Here is a 19010-nt window from a genome sequence, read left to right as displayed (position 1 = left end):
TTAAAACTGTTACTGTGCTATAATCTGTAGTTTTTCCTGATGTGGTCTTAGGTCCTTCTTTTTGCCCCTAGTTTTGGGATGGAGCCCAGAGATGTGTGTCCAAGTGCATACTTATGATTTTCCCATTCTCCTTCTGTTATCAATTACCCATATTTCAAATATTTTTACAGTAAAATCACTTGCAAAATAAAATTAATGACAATTTTACAATTATGGTAAAGTGATATTTTTAAATTCATTAGTAACCTTGGATGTAAAAAAAACTAATCTTAGCAAAGTATATTTGCTTTGTTAAATTTGTGTTAATTAAATAATCTATCCATAACTGCTTTTTCAGTAAGAATAGTTTTGTTCAGCTGTACTTCATCTTCTTACACCCATTTGATCTGAACTTTACTAATTTTATAAAACTCTATAAAATTTTATAAAAATCATTAAAAATTGGGTTAAGGACATACTTTTAACTTTCATTTTCTGTAGTATATATCTTGCAAGGTGTATTAGTTTTCACTATATTTTCTGTATGTCCTGGTTTTTCTTTAGTACCCATATTAGAGATCTCTAGAGGAACATAATGGATAGTCTCTCAACCTCTCTTCCCCCTGTCTCTCCCTCCCCCTCTCTCATGTGTGTATGTATATGTGTATTGTGAGTGTGTCTGGAGGGTTTTTTTAGAATGGCTTCTTGGTTGGTTGGTGTCCAGCTAATTCAACAGTGGTTGTTTACTGACAAAAAGTCCAGTAATTCAATAGTTTTTCAATCCCTGAGGCTGGATATCTAGGCAGCTCTTCTGTCTACATTGGAATTCCAAAGTAGGCTCTTATACAGGGGATGAATGCCTCAGCAGCAGGATAGATGAACTTGCCAATAAGAATGAAGGTAAGCATCAAACACCAAATATTTCCTTCTCCGCCTACTTTTATATATAGGCTCACAGAAGATGTGTCCATATTTAGTGTGGGTCTTCTCAATTCAAATAATCCAATCAATAAAATTCCTCACTGGCATGCACAGCTGCTTGAGTTTCAGTTGATTCTAGATGTAGTTATGTTGACAGCCAAGATTAACAATCATAGTACCTGTCTTTGTAAGAATAACTGTGCTAGGATACAACACTATGATCAAAAGTAAGTTGGGGGAGGAAAGGGTTTATTCAGCTTATATTTCCACATCATGGTCTGAAATTGAGGGAAGTCAGGACAGAAACTCAAACAGCACAGGAACCTGGAGACAGGGGCTGATGCAGAAGCTATGGAGGGATTCTGCTTACTCTCTAGCTCCCTACAGCTTGGGCAGCCTACTTTCTTATAGAATCCAGGACTGCCAGCCCATCGTGACACCACCCACAACTGTCTGGCATCTCCCTTCAATCAATTAAGAAAATGTTCTATAGCCTTGCCTAAAGTGCTGACTTACAGAGATATTTTCTTTATTGAGGCTCCCTCCTCATTGATGATTCTAGCCTGTGTCAAGTTGACACAAAAGCAGTGAGCAGAGTACTTGAATGCTTTCTTCTGTCCCTGTCTCTCTGTCTGTGTGTCTCTGTCTGTCTCTGTATCTGTCTCTGTCTCTCTGTCTCTCTCTGTCCCTCTGTGTCTCTGTATCTCTGTCTCTGTTTCTGTCTCTCTCTCTTTTTCTTGTTCTGTCTCTCTTGATGTGTATGTGCATTTTGCCTGCACATACATTTGTGCATCTTGTGTGTAACATGTTTATGAAGGCCAGAAGAAGACATCAGATAAGATACTCCAAGAATAGAACTACATATGCTTATGAGGTACCATGAAGACTGTAGATTAGAGGGTAGACCCTGAGTCTCTCCATCCCCTGCTTTCCTGGTCTCAAGGGATCATAAGTGAAATCCCTGAAGTTCCATATTAATTAATCTATTGCTAATAAAATTTTGTGTTCTCTTTCTAGGCTGATTTATGAAGAAATCTCTATTGAAAATCTTTGTGTTTGTTTTGAAAGTAGTGGCTCCTGCCAAAATGTAAAATTTGTTAAGGTCTGACAGAAGCCTTACATCATCTCATGTCTGTAAAATAATTTTGTCTGAAGTGAAAATGGTTTGTTAATAAGGAGAAATGTGCCACCACTGCCCAACTTCATTAGTCATTAGGGAAATGCAAATCAAAACAACCCTGAGATTTCACCTTACACCAGTCAGAATGGATAAGATTAAAAATTCAGGAGACAGCAGATGTTGGCCAGGATGTGGAGAAAGAGGAACACTCCTCCACTGCTGGTGGGGTTGCAAATTGGTACAACCACTCTGGAAATCAGTCTGGCGGTTCCTCAGAAAGCTGGGCACCTCACTTCCAGAAGATCCTGCTATACCACTCGTGGGCATATACCCAGAAGATTCCCCAGCATGTAATAAGGATACATGTTCCACTATGTTCATAGGAGCCCTATTTATAATTGCCAGAAGCTGGAAAGAACCCAGATATCCCTCAACAGAAGAGTGGATGCAAAAAATGTGGTATATATACACAATGGAGTACTATTCAGCCCTTAGAAACAATGAATTCATGAAATTCTTAGGCAAATGGATGGAGCTAGAGAACATCATACTAAGTGAGGTAACCCAGACTCATGGTATGCACTCACTAATAAGTGGGTGTTAACCTAGAAAACTGGAATACCCAAACCATAATCCACACATCAAATGAGATACAAGAAGAATGGAGGAGTGGCCCCTTGTTCTGGAAAGACTCAGTGAAGCAGTATAGGGCAAAACCAGAACAGGGAAATGGGAAGGGTTGGGTGGGAAAACAGGGGGAGGGATGGAGACTGATGGGACTTTCGGGGAGTGGGAGTCCAGAAAAGGGGAAATCATTTGAAATGTAAATAAAAAATATATCAAATAAAAAAAATAAGGAGAAATGATTCCACACTGTTCTGTATGACTGTTTCTCCTTTGCAGTACACAAGCCTATTATTTGTTTCAATCTATCTACTTGTTTAATGAGACTGTGAAAGAGAGATGAAGTGGCAGCTTGGACGCTTGACAGGTTTTCTGACCACTGAGTCATAAATCAGGTTAGTAGGTGTCTGCTTTCTTTTAAAGGAATTATTATTATAAAATATCTGTAGAGGTTCCAAAATCATTTCTCAGATTCTAAACCTCAAATCAAAAGACCAGAAAGCTTTAGTTCCTGAAGTGAAACACTGTCCTATGGTATTTCATTGCGATGGTTAATTCTGACAGTCAACATGACAGGATATAGAACAACATAGGAGACACACCTCTGGGCTTGTCTGAGAGGAACTTTCTAGACTGCTCTAAATGTGGGAAGTACTCTCCCATAAGCTGGGGGTCCTGCCCTGATAGAAAAACAATCTGAGCATGAGCACCTCTCACCATATGTCTGTCTCTCTCTCTCTCTCATCTATCTATCTATCTATCTATCTATCTATCTATCTATCTATCTATCTATCTATCTATCTGTCTGTCTGTCTGTCTGTCTGTCTGTCTGTCTGTCTGTCTATCTATCTATCTATCTATCTATCTATCTATCTATCTATCTATCTATCTATCTATCTATCTTCTTTGTGGTTGCAGATATACTGCAACCAGTTTTCTGGACTTACTCACCATGACAGATGATGGCTTCAAACTGTGAACAAGAATACATCCTTCCTGGATCTTCAATCCTGTTCCATTGATCCTCCTGCCTGTCACTGTACCAATACCATGCAGTTTTTAACACTATTGCTCTGTAGTATTGCTTGAGGTCAGGGATACTGATTCCCCCAGATTTTCTTTTGTTGCTGAGAATAGTTTCAGCTATCCTGGGTTTTTTGTTGTTCCAGATGAATTTGATAATTGCTCTTTCTAACTCTGTGAAGAATTGAGTTGGGATTTTGATGGGTATTGCATCGAATCTGTATATTGCTTTTGGCAAAATGGCCATTTTAACTATATTGATTCTACCGATCCATGAGCATGGGAGGTTTTCCCATTTTTTGAGGTCTTCTTCCATTTCCTTCTTCAGAGTCTTGAAGTTCTTGTCATACAGATCTTTCACATGTTTGGTAAGAGTCACCCCAAGATACTTTATATTGTTTGTGGCTATTGTGAAGGGGGTCATTTCCCTAATTTCTTTCTCAGCCTGCTTATCCTTTGAGTATAGGAAGGCCACTGATTTGCTTGAGTTGATTTTATAACCTGCCACTTTGCTGAAGTTGTTTATCAGCTGTAGGAGCTCTCTAGTGGAGTTTTTTGGGTCACTTAGGTAGACTATCATGTCGTCTGCAAATAATGATAGTTTGACTTCCTCCTTTCCAACTTGTATCCCTTTGACCACTTGATCCTCGACAAAGAGGCTGAAAACATCCAATGGAAAAAAGATAGCCTTTTTAACAAATGGTGCTGGTTCAACTGGAGGTCAGCATGCAGAAGAATGGGAATTGATCCATCCTTGTCTCCTTGTACTAAGCTCAACTCCAAATGGATCAAGGACCTCCACATAAAGCCAGACACTCTGAAGCTAATAGAAAAGAAACTGGGGAAGACCCTTGAGGACATCGGTACAGGGAGAAAGTTTCTGAACAGAACACCAATAGCGTATGCTCTAAGAGCAAGAATTGACAAATGGGACCTCATAAGGTTACAGAGTTTCTGTAAGGCAAAGGACACCATCAAGAGGACAGATCGGCAACCAACAAATTGGGAAAAGGTCTTCACCAATCCTACATCAGACAGAGGGCTAATATCCAATGTATATAAAGAACTCAAGAAGTTAGACTCCAGAAAACCAAACAACCCTATTAAAAAATGGGGTACAGAGTTAAACAAAGAATTCTCACCTGAAGAACTTCGGATGGCGGAGAAGCATCTTAAAAAATGCTCAACTTCATTAGTCATTAGGGAAATGCAAATCAAAACAACACTAAGATTTCATCTTACACCAGTCAGAATGGCTAAGATTAAAAATTCAGGAGACAGCAGGTGTTGGAGAGGGTGTGGAGAGGGAGGAGCACTCCTCCACTGCTGGTGGGGTTGCAGGTTGGTACAGCCACTCTGGAGATCAGTCTGGCGGTTCCTCCGAGAGCTGGGCACCTCACTTCCAGAGGATCCTGCTGTACCACTCCTGGGCATATACCCAGAGGATTCCCCACCGTGTAATAGGGATACATGCTCTACTATGTTCATAGCAGCCCTATTTATAATTGCCGGATGCTGGAAAAAGCCCAGGTGTCCCTCAACAGAAGAGTGGATGCAAAAAATGTGGTGTGTCTACACAATGGAGTACTATTCAGCCATTAGAAACAACGAATTCATGGAATTCTTGGGCAAATGGATGGAGCTGGAGCACATCATGCTAGTTGGGGTAACCCAGACTCAAGGGGTGAATCATGGTATGCACTCACTAATAAGTGGTTGTTGACCTAGAAGACTGGAATACCCAAAACATAATCCATACGTCAGATGAGATGCAAGAAGAAAGGAGGGGCGGTCCCTGGTTCTGGAAAGACTCAGTGAAACAGTACTCGGCGAGGCCAGAGCGGGGAGCTGGGGAGGGGGTGGGGGAGAGGACGGGGGGAGGAGAAGGGGGCTTGCGGGACTTTCGGGGAGTGGGGGGGGGCTAGAAAGGGGGAAATCATTTGAGATGTAAATAAATTATATCGAATAAAAGGAATTAAAAAAAAGGAAAAAAAGAAAAAAAAAGAATACATCCTTCCTCCCTTAAGTTGCATTTGGGAAATATATTTTCACAATAGGAGGACAAGTAACCAGAGCATTGGCCTCAATGAACCACTTTGTAAAAAAAAAAAAAGTATCTGTATGGTACCAGTGTGTGTTTAGCCCTGTGGTAATAACCATATTTAGATTTCCCCAGGATGGGTTTGTGCCAATCACTCTTTCTCTCTCTCATAAAATGAAAACAGAGATTGAGGACAAATTGATCTGTATAGTATTTAGGATATGGAGCAGACATATAATCTTAGATCAGCAGCCCCCAACCTGTGGGCCACAACCCCCTTTGGAGATCCAAACAACCCTTATGTGGGGTCACCTGAGGCCATCCGAAAACATAGAGATTCAAATTACAATTCATAACAGTAGCAAAATTACAGTTATGAAGTACAAATAAAGATAGTTTTGGGGTTGGGGGGTCACCAAAGCATGAGCTATTCCTCATTCGGGGATGCAGAATTAGGAAGGCTGAGAACCACTATCTTAATGGATAGGAATCCACTGTTGCTGAAAATCAATACAGAACAAAAGATGGGAGATTCCAGAAAGCTTCCTGTCCACTTTAATTGTCCTTATCAGAGAAATACTTGAGTTGCATTTTATAAAAGGTGAGGACTTTCTTTCAGCTTATGCTAGTTTGAATAAGAGCCAGTGACTTATAGACAAAAAGGCCATGGCTAACAGTAACACATCAGTAAATACAGGTAGGTAATCTTTTATATTCCCATTATAATACTGAACATTGATGAATAGTTTCAGACAATATGTGGCCAGAGGGAAAACACTGCAGTATAAGATGCAGCACAAGAAACATCAGAATGGAAAGTGGACAAATCTCTTGGCTTGCACACTGCCTCATGCAATAGTTGAGGACATAGAGAACAGAAGACAATTTACAAGGAAAGAAAAATGAATAAAATCTTTCAGTTTTATCAGCACCTTTGAGAGCAATTTCATGGGAGGTAAGAATAAATTTGATTGGAGCAAATATTTACATAGAAGAACCTCAGCAATGCAATGTTGTTACAGTCAATGTCTGTGAAAACAGATGTATCACTATAAATCATAGTCTCTGAGGGGAAGACGTATAATCAAAGTTATTTTAGTGTTGTGCACCACCTTCTTTTATGATTTCTGCACTTGCAAAACAGTATTCAAGAAAAACTCCAAACAAAGGGATCTTCATCATTTAAGGGGAAATAAAATTCTGTCTAGAAGTCATACATTTTCGAATAAAATGGCTTTAAGTCTCTTTCATTTTCATCAAGGAGTCATGCTGTAAAAGTACCTTTCAAAGGCAATTTGTAATAACTATTTAGAGCTCTTTCACTTCGTGAAAATGACCATAGACATTTTAATAAAAATACTCTGTATTTAGCAGTTAAACCATATTTATTGGACTGGAGAGTTGTATCAGTAGTTAAGAGCACTTGTTGCTCTTGGAGGGTACCTGGGTTTGATTCCCAGTACCCACATGGTGGCTCACAACTGTCTATAATTCAGTTCCAGAGGACCTGATACCCTCTTCTGATCTCTACAGGCACCAAGCACACATGTATGCACATACATACATGTAGATAAAAGACTCAAATACATAAAATAACACAATAAGTCTAAAAGTATTTTAGAAACAACATAATTTGTTTTTTCTAAACAACTTTCAGACATAATCATCTTAACATTTTATCATAAGAATACCAAAATGACATTATATCAATTCATTTACATATGTAGCTATGAATTTTTATTCCTTATGTCATTTGTTGAAAAAGTCTATTCTGAGAATTAGGAATGGAGTTTCAAATATGTGAGAAAATCAACCACATTTATTTCATCCAGGTGGAGGAAGAGATGGGAGCAGTGTGAAGCAGATAGGAGATATCAGAAGCATGAACAAATGGGCTATTAAAAAATGTTCAAATTCCAACTGTGGTAGATGGAGCACAGATGCAAAGGACCTATATTTTGTGGTAGTTAAAACTGAATAAGACCAAGAAGTTCAAATTTTCTTTGAAATGCCAACTAATCAAAACAGTATTCTGGGGGAACTGGATCAGTAACACATTCTCAGAGGCAGAAGTGATGGATCTAATGGTCATATGATTGGAAGGGTTACACTAAGGTCCTCTCAGGAAAGATAGTCACATCCTTTTAGACTGCCTGCTCTGTATCCCAGCTGACAAGATATTTAAACAACATTGAGTTTTCAAGGCAACATAGGAAAAGTAGGCACAAAGGAACAGCCCTCACCAGTGAATTAGTTATATAATATGACTGAACCTCTGTTCTTATCAGTTTGTTCTGTATTCAGTCTTACTTGTAACTCTAGTCTTCCAGCTTAATTTTCCTTCAAATCCTCATCAATTTATTCCAACCCATTATGATGGTTGAATAAGATTGGCCCCATAGTTCTGAATTCTTGGTCACCAAAGAGGCTCACTATTAGGAAGTTGGATGTTGTTGAAGTAGGTGTGGCCTGAATAGAGGAAATATGTCACTGGAGGTGGGCTTTGGGATTTCAAACGCTCAAGCCAAGCCAGTTCTCTCTCTCTCTCTCTTCTTGCTGCCTGCTGATTCAGTGGTAGAACTCCTAGCTCTTTCTCCAACACCATTTCTACTTGCATGCTGACATGCTTCCCATCTTGAAGATAATAAATTAAACCTCTGAACCTATAACCCAATCACACTTAAATGATTTTCTTTATGAGAGTTGTAGTGGCCATGGTGTCTCTTCACAGCCTAAAAACCCTAACTAAAATACCTACCCATGTTGTTTCCCTACTTCTTTTAGATTGGTCAGAGTATGTTGCAGCTTCTGATGTCTCTTATGTAGAGATTTCCTCCAAACTGAAGCCTTCACTCCTGAAAGGAGGTTCATTAAGACTCAGGAAATCAGGCTAGGACCTCAACAAGTAAAGATACTTGCCACAAAACTTGGCAACATGAGCTTGATCCTTGAAATGTACATGGTTGAAGGAGAAAAATTGATTTCTTCAAATTGTCCTCTAATCTCGATATACATGTTTGTATGTGCTTGCATGCATGTGTTCATGCATGCATGCGCACGCACGCACATACACACACACATGTGTGTGCACACACACACATACACACAGTAAGTAAATACAAAATTTTTAAAGACTGGTGAAGTAAACAAATATATTTGGTTCAGGTAGTAAACAGGAGATGACTCTTAGGAAGTTCCTGAATTTCATGATCTGCATATGGTTATATAAATCAAAGGTTATATAAGTTATAACCAAGGTTATGTATGTAAGGAGTACTCCCCAACCTGTAGAGCTGCCTGTCAGTTGTACAGGAAGCTCTAAGGATGAGTTGACACGCAGCAGGGATGAGCTGTTTGGTAATAATGCTGTTCTGAGTAATCCTGTATATCCCTCCTCACCAATGCTTCTGTGAATAACCCCAACAAACTCATTGGTTCATTAAACTATACTTGGGTAGAATTTTTTCCTCTGGTCTTTTGTTGAAGCCATGTAAACATATCAAGATATTTGCTTGTGTCTCCTCAGGAAAAGTCACACAAAAAAAATCTTTTCATTAAATTTATATTTGTGTTCATTGTGTTCCTTTAAGTTGGAGTTTAAATTGCAATGAACAAAAAACAAGAAAAAACAGAACAAAATAAAACAAAACAAATCCTCTGTAAATACAACCTTTGTGAAGAGGTTAGACACTTAAAAGCATCCAGAAGCCTTGATGGTGTCAATTTCTTCCTTGCCACTTTGTTCTACAAAAGTAATCATGTCCTTTATATTATTCATTAATCTTTACAATTTGTACTGTTGCATACCTTTGTATGTAGTTGTTTATCATTTAAACATATGTTCTTCATCCTATTTCATACATTTAGTGACTTTCCTCAAAATTGCATCAAATTCCATCTACTTCATTATTGTATGTATGTAGCTCATCCCTGCAGGGTGTCAACTCATCCTTAGAGCTCCCAGTACAACTAGCAGGCAGCTCTACAGGTTCTGGAGTCTCTTCTATCTGGTACTCCTATGTACATAACATTTATGTTTTGCATAGCAATTCTTAGTATTCATATTCTAAAGTTTGTTTACATCTGGGCTCTACCCAGTATAGGACATATTTAGAGTCCCACATCAGTATTCTTGTTCACACGCAGATTTTGAACTAATTATATTAAGTGTGTATGTGGTGAATATGTATATTGCATATCTAAGTGAGTTCAGGCATACATGGAGGTCAGAGGACACCTTTAGGAACTGATTCCTGCCTTTGACCTCATTTGAGATGGTGTCTCTTTTGTTCACAGCTGTATGTGCCAGGCTAGCTTACTTATACACATCTTGAAATTTGCTGGGATTATAGTACAACCACTACCACACCCACCTTTTATGTGAATTATTGGGATCCCAACTCAGATCATTGGACTGGTTTCGAAATCACTTCAAGCACTGACCCATCTTTCCAGCCCAAATTCAACTTCTGAATTTTTTGAGCTGTGTATCATATTTTAAAATATTATTAGAAAAACATTTCATAGTATATTATAGTTTATTCTAAAAATATGCATAATTATAAATATTAAGGTTTCTTGATTATCCAGAATTGTTTTATTATAATTAATCTCCAATTAATATCTCTCTCTAGAAATATCTACATTGGATTAGGGCATTGGATTAGTCCTAAAGAAATTCATTTACTGGGATTCTTGTATCAAAAATATTGGGATCTTTAAATACCCAAGCCAGGATAGGGAAGCTGGAGTGGGTGGGTTGGTGATCAGAGAAAGGGAATAGGGGGCTTTCGGTGAGGAAACAAGGAAAAAGGATAACATTTGAAATATAAATAAAGAAAATGTTTAAAAAATCACACATATCCATATTTATGATAGTTTTAGCAAGTGATTTTGAAAGGGAATGACAATGTATCAGCTCAGTTCAGGATTAATTATTTACTGCACAACCATATCTTTTGTGTTCTCACACAAATCAAGAAGACCATAAACATTTTCTTTTTGCCATGGTTTCTCAGAGTTGAGAAACTCTAGGCATCATTTTAACTCAAAACTTGCCTTGTATACTAAACATTTTAAAGCAATTAACTATTTAATGGGATGTATAAAGCAGTTATCAAATAACTTATTTGTCTTGATTAAAAAAGAAACTCATGAGAATTAACATGTCTGGAAGTTCCTGGTCACACAATTAAACAGACTTTACTTCAGGCATGTTCCCAAAGAATTTTGCATTTGTGTACACAAACACACACACACACACACACACACACACACTGACTCAGAGTACAAATCTAATAAACAAAGAAAGGAAAACAAATACTTGAAGTTAATATTTATGTGATCTATTTTGTTTTTTCAAAAAGGTGCCGAAATTCTGCCCAAATCTTTTCCCTGTTATATTATTTTATACCAGGTTGACTATGACTGAATTTTGTGGGAACTTTCCTAAGTGATTGGAACCCAAGGTTAGAAAAATCTGAAGGTGAAACTTGGTCAATGGGATTGTTTGTTTCTCAAAATCAAACACTGGTGAGCACCATAGATACGTGCAGGGTGAGCCTTGTCGAAGCAACCAAGGGCCAAGTAGGTCCTAACACAGTGAGGTGACTGAGTTCAGCAGTCCCGACTGAGTGTTCTACATGAGCCACCCAGGACGAGTCATGTATCGTGTTGGTACTGCACAATTAACGCATGGCTCACTTTCTGAGCCTGTCTGCTGCTATCCTTTGTTATAGCAAAGAAGCTGAATTCTCTGAGAGGAAGAGCAAAAATAATATTTAGTATCCCTTTAAATATTATATTGCTTTTTATAACCTGGGATATACTTCTTGTGTATTTAAAATATATCTATTTTTGACAAATTTACATACATATATAATAGATTTGGATCATATCCACCTCCTTCCCCTATTGTACCGATTGCCTCTTCCTTCCAGATTTCAACTTGTCGCCCCAAATTCCTACTCTTACTTTCATGTCCTTTAATTCTTGTTATTGGCATGAGGGTGGAGGAGTTATTTATGAGAGCATGGGAAATTTACCAATGGCTCTACTCACTCCTGAAGAAAAATGAGTCCCAGTAACCATTAACTGCCACCAGCTAAGGGTGGAGTCACATGAGTTGGAACATTGAGTGACTTGGTCTTGTGCAAGTCTTATGCAAATAACTACAGCTTTTCTGGGTTTGTGAGTGAAATGGCCAGGTCATTGTCCAGAGGACAGCATTTCACAGCACTCGTCCATTTCCTCTGGCTCTTAATTTCATTTTACCCTCTCTTTCGGTGTTCTCTAAGCCTTGACAGGAGCTGATAAAGAACTCCTAAAGCTCCCTAATCAACAATGACTTATCTTCCATCTCCTTCTCAACTTCATGGTTTTTATTCCCCTCAGTGCCTGTGAGTCATCCAGCATGGCAAAGGCAACCTACCACTGGCCACCACCCTGCAAAACAGTGCCCTGCCTCTCTTAACAACTGTCAATTGTCATTAGTTCCTGCCAAGGACTGGGGAACCTGGAGCTTCTCCCTCAATCCATCCAGCAGGTTTTTCTTTAGTACTTCCATCTATTGAATTCCTCTTTTGTATCTTTTGTAACCTTCCTTCTATCATTTTGTCATCTCTGTTCTCAGTTGGGAACTTGTTCTCTTTTTTGATTTGTTTGAACATCTTCACAATCATTGTCTTGATTTCTGTGTGGGGGGTTTGGTCTAACTCACTCATACTGGGTACCATTCCTGCAAGATTAGCATTTTTTGGAGGAGTCATAATTTACATATTTTCAGTGATATTGCATTATGATTCCTACACCGGGTATTATTTCTTTGCTTAAGATGATTTTAATCAGTGATATTATTTTAGTTGGAGCATTTGTAGTGTACAAGTGGAATGCAGATGTGATAAAGTTGAGGTGTATAGTTCAGAAAATACTTTCTCAACTAGGAGTTCAGGGTGTGTGGTACAACTCTACATTATTCCCTGATATATATAAAGAGCAACAGCAACCACAGTTGTGGATATTCCATTATTATATAGCTATAACAGCCAAGGAAAAACAGTGAGAATCTATGACTGCAACAATCGTTGAAGGGTAAAACAGAAAGACAGATAAACAGACAGACAAAACATGATAGCAAGAAACATATTTAGATTTGATTTACTACATTTAGGGATGGTAATAAAATTTGGTGGGAGAGGCTAATTATAAAAATTATAACAACTTTGAAAACAAAAAAAAGTAAGATTGAAAAATTAGCTTAGATTTTTAAGCAATTTAAGATTTTGTTGGGGCCCAAACATCTTAGAGGGTTTTTAAAGGTACAGAAAGTTATATGAATACGTAAAAGTGGTGGAGATAAGGGAGAGAGAAAGAGGAAAGATGTTGAAATAAAAACAGAAGCAGAGAAGTTTCATGTGAAAAGGGAAGTCAAGTATGCTTTATAGTAGGCATGGGAACAAGCAGACACAACAGCATGAAAATATAACTGAGAAGTCTACACAGGAGCAAAGCTGTAGGGGCTGGAGAGATGGCTCAGTGGTTAAGAGCACTGCCTGATCTTCTAGAGGTGCTGAGTTCAATTCCCAGCACTCACATGTCAACTAACAACCATTTCTAACTCTAGTTCCTTGGAATCTGAGGTGCTCTTCTGGCCTCCAAGGGTACTTCATGAACTATATTATTATAGGCATACAGTTAGTAAAATACCCAAAATAATAAAATAATCTCAAAGACATTTTAAAGTGAAACTATTTAACTATATCTCTATATATCCACAACTCATAATCTATATTCATATCTAACCTATTTCTAATCTATCTATATTTGTATCTGTATCTATTTCATCTATATCTATACATCATCTTTATGTATCTATATATAATGAAAGAAAGAATACAGCAAGAGAGATGACTCCTCAGGAAATCATTCTTGCTACTTCTACAAGGAACAGCAGTTCAGTTCCCAGTGCCCTTATAAACTTCTGTAAATCCAATTCCAGGATGTTTGCTGCTCTCTTCTGGCCTCTGTAGGCAATGTATGTGATGCTCTTAAACACACAAAGCCAAAACTCTCATATACATAAAAGAAAAATAAATATAAATCTTAAAAATTAATATAAAAGAGGAATAAAAATAATATTACAGAGTGAGTTGCTGGCCTAGTTGTGCTGGGTTATATGGTGATGTTCTCGGACCTCTATGGCTCTATCAGTCTTCACTTGGTGCCATGTAAGGGTAAATGGGAGTCATATGTCTTCGCATTCTCCTCGTTCCATGCTCATCAGGTGTGTGAGGAGATAAAGACTTAAAGTTCTTCCTGGACGTTCCCTCTGAGCCCTGTACTTCACCTTGACCTCTTCTGTTACTAGGTCCGGTAGGCATTAGAAACTGAACAAGAAGTGTCCCAGGCAGTTTAATTTGACCAGCGCGGTGTCTACTCAAAAGGACTTGTAGCACTCTCAGTGTTCCAGCCTGCTTTCCAGCGCCTGCCCCTCAGGCTTCAAACGTTAATTTGTAGACCTTGTCTCCTGCAAGAAAGGAGCGTTTGCTATTGTTGTTGGTTGTTGGTTTTTTGTTTCTTATTTTTCTTTCCCTGAGTTGCAATGGTAAGACTTGAAATCTATCATATTGCCTAGAGGCCTTTCGTGTATTACTTTTATCACAATAAAAAATACTAACTAACTAACTAACTAACTAACTAAATAACTAACTAACTAAATAAATAAATAAATAAAACTTCTGGCTTTTGTAGTTCCTGGAACGGAGGCCTCAAAAGCTATGGGTTTGCTTTTCAATATAATTTAAGTAAAGTCATTACTTTGACACTAGTTTCATCCTTGTAACTTTATTTTTTTCAATGTCCACTTTTAATGATCCTTCGTAAATACTTTAACCTCTCTTTTAGCTCACCACCCACCATAAATGGTAGAAAAGAAAGGATAGGAGAGAAGTGGACCTGTTTAGAAAAGGTTCTTTTGAGCAAATATATTGCCAGAAAATCAGCAGTTCAGATCACAGGAGTCAACAGCGGCAGTGTAATCTACTCACAAACACCTCACAGTTACGCCAGCAGTTCAGTTTGGTAGAGTTAGGATAACAAACAGGAATCAAGAGCAATGGTACTACTTAACAGGGACAGCCAGGCCTCAGCATCAGCACAAGAGAGCAGGAGGGACCAGGGCGAACAGGAACACTGAGAAAAGTTCTCAGCTGTGCCTCTCTCTCTCAGCAAAGTGATGATAAACAAACAAGCATTGCACAGCGAGCTCTATAAGCAAGCCTATCTTAGTCTCCACTACTGTCCATTGAGTCCTTCTTATACTCCTTCAAACATCAGGAGTCTTCCACAGGTCTTGCCTCAAAAGGTGAGTCTGTTTCAGTTGATATCACTCTGTCAAACATCTGGAGTTTTCAGAACTGATACAAAGCCATAGCACACCTTCTGAACTTTATTTATTTATTTATTTACTTACTTACTTACTTATTTGTTTATTTATGGTATGTTTCTTTGTATGGAGTCCCAACAAATGGAGCTCCACTACACAAGATAAGGGGGACCAATACATTCATGTCATGAGTGAAGACTCCTTTATCACGTGTCCTTTCACATGCTTGCTTTAGCAGAACATCCTTTCACCTGTGTCTGCTTCAGCCAAACATTCCTTCACAAGTCTGCCTTAGCCTTTCACTTGTGTTAGCTTCAGGAAAACACTCTTTCACGTTTGACCCAGCAAAACACCATCCAACACAATTGACTTTCCAAAGATCCCTTAAGTTTGGAATTAACTTTCCAAACTTTACATTCTAGTGAAGACTTCCAGTGGTTTCTTTTATTTTCTCTCTTATTCTCTGCAAAACATTTAGATTGTTCTCCATTTTTAACCAGTTTGCTTTCACAAAACAAGGCACAACTAATGACAAAAACTATACCTAGAGTTATATGGAACTTAGATGGTAAAAATAAGGATATTTAATCCAATGTGTTAGTATAAAGGGAAAAAAACCTACCCAAGGTTACCTTGTGAAATACTAATTAGTATTTCATTGCTAGGATATCTGTGAAATTGTCCATAAATTTGTTAGCAGTAGCTACCAAGTATATAATCTATTTCTCTTCAACTTTGAAATTACACAGCAGACTAGATGCTAGAATTTCTTTCCTACTTAATATTTTCATATCTAAAATTCTTAATGATCATTGCCCTTCATATCAGGCAGCATCCTCCAATAAAGCAGAACCTGTACACATAGCATAGAATATTAAAATGAAACTATTGTGCATATGTGATCAGAGACTTAGATAATCTATAATGGCGGCCTACATGCTGAATAGTGAGACAACCTCTTAGCAGCCAGTAAAATGCTTGATAGCTCAAAGAAGATGGATCAATGATGTCTCTCTGAGAACTGAAGGCCTGTAAGCAGCCTAAGGAATTTTTGGCATGTGGCAGCATCAGATACACTAAAAAGAATGGACCTTGCATTGGATTGGTTACCTTTCTCTTATTTCTACTTTTGTTCTACACACAAACTTTACTATTGGGTGGTACCTCCCATTTGTATGCTTGGTAATTTCCCTGGGCTGTTCTTGATGTCCATCTTCTCACAGACACATCTAGAATTGTGGGTTACTAACATTATAGACATAATTTACTTGGATTAAGCTGACAGTAAAGATTAACTATTACAACTTCCATTAGTCTACAAGGCTTCTTATTGTCTTTACCAGCCAGACTCTTGAATCATATTTCCTACCACTTATTCTTTAGGATGCCTGTATACTAGAGGGTCAGAGAATCTTTTAGCTGCTCAGTCAAATGTTAGACTACTTGAAGAAAGAATGGCCAATGAAGCCTGAAAGCGGTCTAAGGAGTCTCTGGTATAAGCCCATCAGAATGATAAAGCTAGTGTAAGACATGCTATCAGGGTCAAATTAACTCTGATGTAACTCTATCACAGTTCCCAATAATGCAAGAATGAATGCCCACCAACCATTTAGGGACATGCAAAAATCACCTCGAGGGCCATGTCTTTATCAGACATCATGCTTATTATTAGTTTTTAAATCAATACATATTATATAGTTTATGTTTGATTAATATATATTCATGGCATGTGGTTCTGGATTTCATAAAGACAATTTTTATTCTTGTATTATATTTAGTTATATCTTTAGTATGATGCTGCAGTTCCCTATATTTGGCATTAATACAATACATATGGTATAATTATCATATTAAATTTAATGATTTCTACTTTTGCTCTGCTCTATTTTTTCATAGTAGACTCAAGAAAATCTGGTATCTCAGTGTTCAAAATTTTGAAGCTAGTGAGTAGCAAAGTCACCAGACATGATATGTTCAGCAGTATAACTCTAGCTCACCTTGAAGACTCCAAATAATTTAGAAGAGCCCTACTCCAAATTCTCTTTCCTATAGTTTAAGCAGAGTCTTTAAAATCTACTAATTAAAGATTCATTTCTTTTATGTATGTGAGTACACTGTCACTGTCTTCTAGTGTGAGACACACTAGAAGAGGGATTCAGATCAGATCCCATTATAGATGGTTATGAGCCACTATGTGGTTGCCGAGAATTGAACTCAGGGCTTCTGGAAGAACAGCCAATACTTTTGACCACTGAACAATTTCTTCAGTCTCTAAACTCCATCAAAAATAAAAGCAACTATAAAATCTCATTTTCTTTAAGTTCAGGAGATGGGATGTGAGGGTACCTTCTAGAATGTACCAGAGACCTGGGAGATAAGATACTCTCAGGTCTCAAAGGATGGGACCTTAAATGAAATTCCCAACAGTGGGGAGAGAGAACTTGTGGAGTCCATATCCAGTAGAAAAACAGGGCATCAAGTAGAGGGGTGGTATTACCATCTGTCTTAGGGTTTTATTGCTATGAACAGACACCTTGTCCAAGGCAAGTCTTATAAAGGACAACATTTAATTGGGGCTATCTTATAGGTTCAGTTCAGTATCATCAAGGCAGGAACATGGCAGCATCCACCTAACCCTTGAGAGAGACTTGAGACCCCATGGAGTGGAAAGGCCCTCTCCCTGGTTGGATCTGGTGGGGTTTGGAGGATGGAAACATCCTCTTGGAGAAAGGAGGGAAGGATGGCATGAGGAACTGTTGGAGGGTCGGCTAGGAGGAGATAACAACTAGACTGTAAAAAGCAAAAGATTAAAGATTTTTTAAAAATCTGCTAACAGTATAGATTGAGCTTTCTGTGTAGCTTTTTTAAACTTAGGTTTTTCTATCAAGTTTTTTCCAGTGGAAAAGCACAATTTTGTTTAGAGAAATTAAAATCAATCTCAGTGCATGATCTTTGAGGAAGTTCTAAATCTGGCTCATTCCATTCTAGTGAATCAACTTAAACTCAATATACTTGAGAACAGAGATGAGCCAGCATATTTTGGCTTTCATTCCCTTTGAGTCATGCTGTGTATAACAAAGGCCACAAGCTTTCTGCACAGATCCTTGCCCCTCTCTTGGACACAAATGGAGAGTAGGATGCAGATTCCAAACCTCTGTGGATTTATTCCTTACCTGTACTTGGTACTGAGATGGATAACAGCGTTTGTTATTCACATGGCCAGAAAAAGAGATTTCAACAATGAATATCTTTATCCTTTCATTCCTAAGATATATTACTCCCTACATAGTGTCATGACAAACTGACATAGGCTAGGTGGCTTATACATGATAAAATTAATATATTTTGATTCTAGAAGATAGGAAATGAAAGAATAATGTGCACAGGTGTTAGGTGTCTGGTGAGAGACTACCTCCTTGCTCCTAGATAAAGATCTTTCAATACAGACTCAAAAGAGCTATGGCTTCCTGATGCACCTTCCAAATAACTTACCTCTAAGTATCTTCCTGCAGAGTATATTTCAACATATTAATGCGAGAAGAAAACAATCTTTAGTATATGGCTGTGATGGAAAACCTCCTCAGCTTTATTGTCTTGACTCATGGTAGCAAAGTGCACAGCTAAGAAATCATAATGAAAAAGAAGTCCAGGAAGCAAGACAGTAAGAGCAAAATATCAGATAGGAGTATAAATTCTGCACCAACTGGTAACTGGCTGTTACACGACGATTTATGCTATTGGTTTTTTATCCAGCATCCTCCAGGATCAGGAGTGCTACCAGTTCCCTCCTGGCTTCCCTTTTATTCTAGCTGCCTTTAGCTCTTGGGTGTGTGTGTGTGTGACTCTACTTCCAGCCCTCCTAAGACACACACACATACAGTTTCTTTATAACTTGCCTTCTTGGCACATTGCTGGACACT

The sequence above is a fragment of the Apodemus sylvaticus genome, chromosome 3, assembly GCF_947179515.1.
Source record: "Apodemus sylvaticus chromosome 3, mApoSyl1.1, whole genome shotgun sequence".
In the NCBI taxonomy this organism is placed as follows: Eukaryota; Metazoa; Chordata; class Mammalia; order Rodentia; family Muridae; genus Apodemus; species Apodemus sylvaticus.
Note: the sequence above shows the minus strand (reverse complement) of the source record.